The 8,834-nt window shown below is 38.9% G+C and overlaps 1 non-coding gene across 1 annotated transcript; it reads left to right on the top strand.

The window, feature by feature from the left end:
- The first annotated feature begins 4,610 nt into the window (after nucleotides 1-4,610).
- On the top strand, nucleotides 4,611-4,683 carry trnar-ucg (transfer RNA arginine (anticodon UCG)). The gene has a single exon. It is a non-coding gene; the product is annotated as a tRNA-Arg (tRNA).
- Nucleotides 4,684-8,834: the final 4,151 nt, after the last annotated feature.

The following is an 8,834-nucleotide window of genomic DNA, read 5'->3' as shown; positions in this document are numbered from 1 at the left end:
TGTCAGTCAGGCATAGAACCGGCACTTTTTCGTGTGAGAAAGTTTCGCATTATAAATTTGACTTGCCGTACTTTGTGTTTGTGCAAAACAGTGATGTGAACGATCAAATGCATCTTTTCCTTTTCCAAACACTTGACATGCCTCCCAGAATGCACTTCACAACCTGCAACCCTCTTCTTGTTAGAAGCACCGAGCTGATGCAAAAGACAAACTGCAGCATCTGAAAACGGGACCATCAACCTGAACAGGTGCACCAGGACTCAAGACGGGAGTGAAGGAAGACTGGAGTGAAACAAAGCGAACGTGTGTGTGTGTGTGTGTGTGTGTGTGTGTGTGCGTGCGCATGTGTGTGTGTGTGTGTGTGTGTGTGTGTGTGTGTGTGTGTGTGTGTGTGTGTGTGTGTGTGTGTGTGTGTGTGTGTGTGTGTGTGTGTGTGTGTGTGTGCATGTACATGTGATGTGCTTTGTGCTATCATGGTGCAATCTCTGGCTTTAGAGAGTGTTTGCTTTTATGAGTCATTCATTAGCATTCAGTGTGAGGCTGACACACACACGCATACATAACTCATCTCCACCTCTACATGCGCAATTTTTATTTATTTCTTTTACCGTTCTGTCTGAATCCATAAACAAACACACATAAAATCAAATTTTCGTCGCATTTTCCCTCAGCGCACACAAACAATCTTTTTCCACACATGTATTCACACACACACACTATGAGTTTTTTTTTTCTGAGGTGTGAAAAGGTCAGCGCTCCCAGGAAGCGCTGCTGCCGCTGATGAAAGACGAGAGGCATCAGATGAATTGACCTGTCATTGACTCAGTGCTTCAGTTCCAGATGAGCTCTAACTGATGGGGCGTCTGTTTCTAATTTTGCTCTTCGCCGTAAAGCGCACCACACACAGTTGTTCACGTTGTTCACGGTCTCCTTGCTTTGTTTTCTTCAGACTGTGTTCTTTTCCACATTGTGACAGGATTTCACTTGACTTTTGTCATCACAACTGAAGGTTTAACACTCAGACAGCAGCTGTAAGAAACGCCTTTTACCATTTATACAGCCTAATCAGTGCACTAAATGCAAAACTGGTCCTTATGGTGGGACTCCAGGCAATGACAAGAGGTCATCAAAGGATGGTGTAACGTTAAAGATCTTGTTTTGTGTCACTTTAGAAAAAGTTCACAAAAGGAAACATGAATATGCATTTGATTTTATTCTAAAGTCAAGGTTTCAAAATCTTGACCAAGGCTATTTAGCCATCAGACTACAATGCCATGGAGGGACTGAGAGTATTTTTTTTAATTAGTTATGAAAAAGAATTTGCTTTAGGAATTTGTATGCAATCTCAAAAACCTATTTATGTGGTAAGGCTTCTTTATATTTACACTCAAACAGGAAACAGAAAAAAATGCTTGAATGTTTGACTTCCTGATTGTCCTTGGAGATGTTACATGTGATGTGCAGTTGCCTCAGGAAAAAAAAAAACAAAAGCTGAAAAACCACACTTCACTAAAATCACAACATTGTGCATGTCTCATCTAAAAATTAGGCCAAAATAAATTGTGTGCACAACAAAAGAACAGAAAACAAGAATTCTGCACTCCTCTAGTCAACTCAGAACTTACCCAACTGGGACCAAAAATCACATGACAAAAATTCAGGGACTTTTCAGCTGAACTGCAGGCTTTGTTTACTCAAAACAGTTGAGAGAGATTTAGAGGAAAATGAAAGACACTTGCATGCCTCAAAAATGGTATACAGAGGAGGAAGCTGTAGGAAGATACATTTTTTTTTTAGAGCTGATGTGCACAGTAGTGTGAAAAATGTCTGATTTGTAGAGATTGTGGTAGTAAAACATTTTCATTATGTAGAGCTACTGTTTTCCAGTATTGGTAACACCTGTTAACACTTGGAAAAATGTTGCACATACTTGTTTATTTAAATTTTTGTAAAATGAACAGAGAAATTCAACTTAGATTTTGTTTATTTTTTTATGATATTGCATTAAAATGCACAGAAGACATTTTTAAGTTCTCTCTCCTAGCTGTTGCTGTGCTGTTTCCAAAGAGGTGTAGGACTTTGTATTGCAGTGAAGAATGAGCCAGCAGAGGGTAAAAATGTGACATGAGTAGAAATTGTTTAGGTAAAAAGCAGAACATTCATGAGGTTTAGAAGATTAATGGATTCTTTGAAATAGTTCCAGGTCCACTTAGTTGTTCTGGAGCTTTCAGATGTATCACACAGTCTTCTTCTTTTAAGCTTCACATTCATTGTCTATGTAAGCAGCTATGAAATGTTTTCTGGTAGCACTGTGTTGCATTTTGACAGACAAGATGACACATTCGAGACAAGGTGTCAACTTTATACTGACCGGATCCAGATAGCTCCTCATATAGCTCTTAACTCTCTGTATTGCTGTGGGGAACATTGTGAATTGCTTTGAGTTCTGCCAGGAAATGAAGGTTGTAAAGACTATTTATATCATGACAGTCTGAGTTGCCAATAACTCTGGATTTTCTATGATTGAAACACATGCATCTTTCTCAGACAGTTTTCAAAAGCTTGATGAAACCGTAGAAATTGTCACATTTGTGGAACCAAGACCTCAGCAGGAAACTGAAAGTAGAAGTTGCAAAGAGGTTTACTCGATGTTGTGAAAGTTTCCTCATAACTTTGTGTAAGCAGACAGGGAGACAAACATGGGAAGCAGGTGAAGAAGGAGTGTAAGAACAGGCAGTCAAAAATAGGCTTGATACAAAAAACATGAGGTTTTGGCTAGAAAGCAATGACATGAAAATCAAGTTTGAAATGACAATCTGGCAAGTGAGGTAGGGTAAACTGGGAATATAAATACTGCAGGGATAAAGAGGGAAGAGGAAAAAGGAGAGATGACTGGGGGAACTGGAAGCAGCCGAGGTGTGAGTTCCAGATAGAAGACTGGGAGAGCTTTTTATTATGCTAACTTATGCTTCTTTGGTCTTCTCTCCCCACATGAACCAGAAATCCTTTTCCTTCTGCCACTATGGAGGATCTTCCGGTTACTTAAATGCACCTCAAGGAGATAAGAAGAAAGGAAGCACAGGGAGAAGCTAGGTGTGAAGAAGCACGTGGGTAAACAACACTGGAATCTTTTATCAAGGAGCACGATGTGAAAATGCCACACCTTCATGGGTGTCAGTTAGGTTTGACAGGTGATTCAGCTGGGCAGCATGGGACAAAAGGTTTCTCATTTCACAGCTTTGGCTTCTCCGGTTTTTGACATTTCTAGTGTTTCAAGAGCATTTCACTTCCATTTATGGGATTATGTTGTTTCCATTTCACCTTGGTCAAGTATCACTGTCTAACAGAATTTTTCCTGCGGTTATCACCGTTTCATCTCACTTCATACTCACGATTCTGATGATGTTACATGATATATACGTCTTTCCACGTGTCCTTCACTTGATGCATCATCTTGGCTTTCCTCTTCTTGCTTCCCCGCTGAATAGGTAAAGTATTATCACTAATGGTCTCCACTCATTTAATAATCGCGTCTCTATCAAAAGCCATTGGAGCACCCATCATCAAAATGCTTGCGTGTGTGTGTGAGTGTCAGGGAGAGACAAAGAGATGAAACATAAGGATGCTAATGGCTTATTGATGATGTAATCCTGGAGGGGCCTATTGAAGATTTTACGCCGCACCACAGGGGGACGAACAAAGAAAGACACAGAGTGAAAGACGCAGAGTTCAACCTTGATGTGGTAATGAGTCTGGACAAAAGGACAGACAAGCTGGGAGCACTTCTGCTGACATCTTTTGACCTTCCTAATATTCTTCCTACGCGTTTTTAGAGACTCTCTGATGGATGGATGGTATTCAGTGAGATGCCTTTTTTTCTTTTTTTTTTTTTGCTACCACCAGACACATGGCATCATTTATTTTTCAAACTGGAATGTGTTTGTTTTCTCAGGCAGGATCTGTGGGATGATTCGCTGGTCTCTCTCACACATAACATTTGCTCATGCAAATAAGTCCCTCTGAAGACGATGAGCCTGAAGGTGGTTCCACAGTTCATGTATGACCTAAAATAGATGAACTGTGGCTGCAAGGAAGCAAACTCATCCCCCAGAGCCCGTTTTAACTGCATCTGTTGATATTGTGGCAGGATCTTTGCATCAATTGTAAATGACTTAGTGAATATTTCAAACTTCATATTTTGTGTTCTTCTGATTGTAGCTGCATCTACAAATGCTTTCATGACTGATTAATCTGCTGATTATTTTTTAATTTAACTGTTTTGTCTGGACAACATCAAAAATGTTTTGTTAATGTTGTAATATTTGCTATTACTCTATAATCATCACACCAAGTCAAAGATGTTGCTGTAGGGGAAATGTGAGACTAATTACAAAAGGCTTCAATAATGGAAGGCCCTGGAAAAGCCTGAAATGAAAAGTTCTTATTTGTTCGTATTATTAGTGGACACTCTCTGAGGCCCCTCTTATGTTTTTTACAAAAGTAACACAAAGGTTTATTCTGATGGATTTATGTTTTATTTATTTTGGCCATTCATTGTCTGTGTAAGCTGTCATATCCGAGAGACATCACAATGACAGCTTGTGGTGTGAGACCACGTGGCCTAATGGATAAGGCGTCTGACTTCGGCTCAGAAGATTGAGGGTTCGAATCCCTTCGTGGTTAAATTTGATGTTAAGTTGCTTCCTCTGTTGTCATGGGTAAATGAAAGAGCCAGTTGAGTTCCACAAAGGGTATCAAGTGCCACAACAGTCATGAATCAATATTCATGTACACTTGTAAAAAACATTTGTATCTTGAGTTTCCAGTTACTCTGAATTTTCTATGATGAATTTAATCACATCAAAAAAAAAGCAGTCAATCCTTGCGTGCTCTTTCATAGAGTTTCTATAAGAATGTTTTATTTATTTATTTATTTATTTATTTATTTATTTAAAAAATCTTAATTAGTCACTTTTGGTAGCCATCTCCTAGCTTCTGGTTGTATCTTTGACTGCTCAGCTTGACACAATTAGTGTAGTTCAGCTGAATTTGTTGGCTTTGTGACACAGAGTTGCTTCTTCTCCACAGGTTCTTGAAAAAAAAAATCAGGACTTTGAAGAGGCCTGTCTAAAACCCCAATCTTGATTTCACTTTTCAAAATTATTTGTGGCATCAGTTTGAGGATTCCCATTCTGAAGGATCAACTTTGGTATCTTTCAGTATGTTGCTTAGATTGGTGGCAGTCAGCCAGTACAGTTTGGAGAATATGCATTGCATTAATTAATTAACATAAATTTTCTCAGCTACCTATTTGATAAAACTTGACATCATATTGGCTCATGAAAAGACTTGAACCTTCAGTCTTCTGATTCAAAGTCCAATACCTTGTCCATTGGGCCACATAGTCCCACATGACAAAAGTCCAGACCCACAAATCAGAAGCAGCCCTTTTGACATCTGTTATGGCCAGCGCCTCCTACCCTGTGTGTGTGTTTTAACTATATGTTGTGACTATGCAAATAGGGCTGTGTGATCCCCACTCCCTGATTGGACCACGACGGCAGAGGCGTGACTGCAACCAGGAGTCCTGCGATTGGTGCAGCGCTCACCAGGCTGACCAACCGAAAACTGCCAACTCTTTTAAAAGCGTTGGCAGTTCAACTGAACGGGGCAGCTGACTTCTAGCGTGTCATTCTGTGTGATCTGTGTGGTTGAGGCAAGATACACTGTGTGGTAGGAATTGGACCAGGATTAGTGTTAAAAACTGATACAGCAACATTTCATTTCGCTACAGGTAGTTTTCTTTTGTCTAGTTTTCACCAGGGTTAGGGGTACTGACTCCCATGTAGTTTTATTTTGTCAGTTCCCAGGTAGTGAGCCTTTTTGTTTAATTTTTTCTTTTGTCCACAGTGATTGTATTGTAGTTTAGTGTTAAGTTCTCCTTATGAGAACTCTTCTTGTGTTTTGCTGTTTTCTTTAATTTGAGCAGCACCCACCAGCCCTCTTCCTTAATTTTGCCTCATTTGTATAATATCTTGCACATTTTTGTAGCACATAATAGATGATTTGATTTTTACCAACTACAGCTGTTTATGTTGCGCCCCCCCGAGACGGCGTTGTAACAACATCTTGTAACATTATCTATTGACAGCAAAGCTTTACATGTTGTCATCATCTCCTGATTAATTGGCTCAAATACTTGTGAAATAAACTAACAGACACTGCTTATGTTTAAGTGCCCAGAATTTTGTGCTCCACCCCCTTTTTCAAATAGCACTACTCTATTCCTTATCCTGCATTTTTGTAGTCCATACATGCCTTAAGACTACAATACCCATGAGAATCATCTGAAGGATTCCCAGGTGTTTCACTTTGGGGCTAACAACTTTGTGTCTTCACATACACTCTTGCTTTCGTTCTGTGTGCATTTGCACCCTTTAAGGAGGAGATGATTGAAACCTTGAATGTTGTCTACGTTTTGTGCAGAACATAGTTCACAAAAGTTACATTTTATATATTCAGGTTGTACAAAGGTTGTTGTTTTCAGTTGTTGTTGTTTTGTTGTTGTCAGATAATCATGTGGCCAGGTTGTGCCATACTTCTAAGGATTTTGGGAAATATCCGAGCGCATCAACACAAAATAACGAAATAAGGAGGACAAAAACTGTGAAATTCTCAAAAGACCTCTGTGAAAAATGGACTCCTCCAATGTGACTAACTTTGCTGCAGAAAATACCAAATACATAACTGTTGGAAGGTAAGGATGTTCATTTAAATGATTTTGTGCATTTGGTTCTGGGCTGTGTTCCTGGGTAATATTGCTGCCTGTTAACAAGCTTGCTGTGTGCGCTCTGCAGCTTCCTGCAGTTGATAGGATGCTCAGTGCCTTGGATGAGGTGTGTTTTGCATTCTGACATGTTTGTCATACTTGCTGCTGCGCTATCCTTGTTTTCCTGGCTCTGCTTCTCCCTCTTTCTCTCTCCATACATATGTGCAAACACACTCAGCACTGTGACCTCCATTCCTGCATTTTGCTGCTGCGATGGTGTAACATTAAAATGTCCTTGTCTATTTGTATAACCTTGAATGTCACTGAAGTGCTTCTCTGCAACAGTAAGTACATACTGGAGCATTTTCTCCTCCCCGCTCTCTGCTCAGTGACCACTTAATGTTTTTGAGTTATAAGTATGACCTACGCAGAATCTTTGGGAGCCATTGCTTTCCTGTGATTTTCTTGTATTGCCACTTTTAGCTGAGCAATTTATACTATAAGAAGGTCCACACCAGCAATCAAGTTCAGGAGGCACAACTATCATTATCCTCGGTGCATGTAGGTTTTTGTACTGTCGATCTGCAGCTGTTTTGCACAGTTTGGTCGAGGACTGCTAGTTTTGTTGAAAAGATTTCTTGTGTTCTTGCTGCATTTTGTTGTAGTTTTCAAACAGTCGGCTGAGCTTGAACTCTATAATGCCTCTGTGGAAAGATCTCAATCTCATATTTCTCTCAAAGATAAAATGAAGCACAGAACCGTTTGTTTAGCAATGAAATGTTCTTATGGGAAGTCAATTACACAAGAAGTGTCTCAGTCTCAGGTTTTGATTTTTTTCATAAATTTGCACAAGTTTCCATAGAAAATGTGATTTGACTTTGTCATACTGGGTTATTGAAGGTAGGATGATGAAAAAAGTGTGTTATTCAAATGAAATCTACAGAGTACAAAAAGTGAGAGGGATTGGATTTTTTTTATAACTTGGAAATAATATTGTCAGAATAATTTTGTGAAAGTTTGAAAGATGATGTTGTCACGGTAACTGGCCCTGACACCGTATGTGTTTGTACGCTGACAAAATACATGGTTTTTGTTTGCGCTCTCAAGAATGTAACAGATCTGCCACCGCAGACTATTTTTCTATTGATTAATCCACTGACTGTTTCATTGATTAGTCGATTATTTTAACTATTTATTTTTATCCATAAAATTTAACCGACCATTTCATTTAAACTGGTTTTAATTTTGAGCTTTGTAAGTATTTAACAGCTACGAGAATGGAGGATATTAAAAAACTGTTCCTGCTAATGAACAAAACAGCTTTGTCTTTTCTGACAGTACATCTTTTAGAGTATTTTGGTTCAAGTGGTGTGATATAGCATCAAAACTTTGCCATCTTTTTGTCTTGTGATAATATGAATACTGTCAAAGCCTTCGACTTCGGAAACTTGAACGCTAAACCGAGTCGAACTTTTCCGTGGCTACAGTTTTCTAAAACGGTAGTACTGACTGCAGCCAACTGCTGGTTGTGTTTACACTGAGCAATATGGAGACTAAAATGGAACAAATTAAAAATGACGTTAGGCAAATATCTATAGTATGTGGAACCTTCTTTCTTTTAGGGTTGACAACGCTAATAGGCACTTGGAAAATTGTGGTTCATATTTCAAGGAATTCAATTTTTGTTTTTGATTTATAATATTAAAACTGTATCATAATGTGTAAAAGACATTTCTGAGTTGTATCTACTTCTAGCCATGATTGCACTGTTTCCACAGAGATGCAGGACTTTATACTGCCATGAAAAATGTGACAGGATTAACAAAAACACCAACAAACTTCAGCAGATCATGTGTTGAACAACAACAAAAAAGAAGGTAACAGAATTGTTTGTGCATTATTAGCTTAAGCACATTGTGTTCATCTTGATTTCCCTTTTTCTGATCTCTTAATTCGAAGGAATTCGTAAGATCTTTCTCTTGCCACTGTAGTGGTATATTTTGAAGAAAATGAACCAAACTGTTACTGTTGCTGTGCATTTATATTTGATCACAGCAGACTCTGC

Source organism: Amphiprion ocellaris, chromosome 2, assembly GCF_022539595.1.
Source record: "Amphiprion ocellaris isolate individual 3 ecotype Okinawa chromosome 2, ASM2253959v1, whole genome shotgun sequence".
In the NCBI taxonomy this organism is placed as follows: Eukaryota; Metazoa; Chordata; class Actinopteri; family Pomacentridae; genus Amphiprion; species Amphiprion ocellaris.
This window is presented reverse-complemented; position numbering and strand designations above follow the sequence as displayed.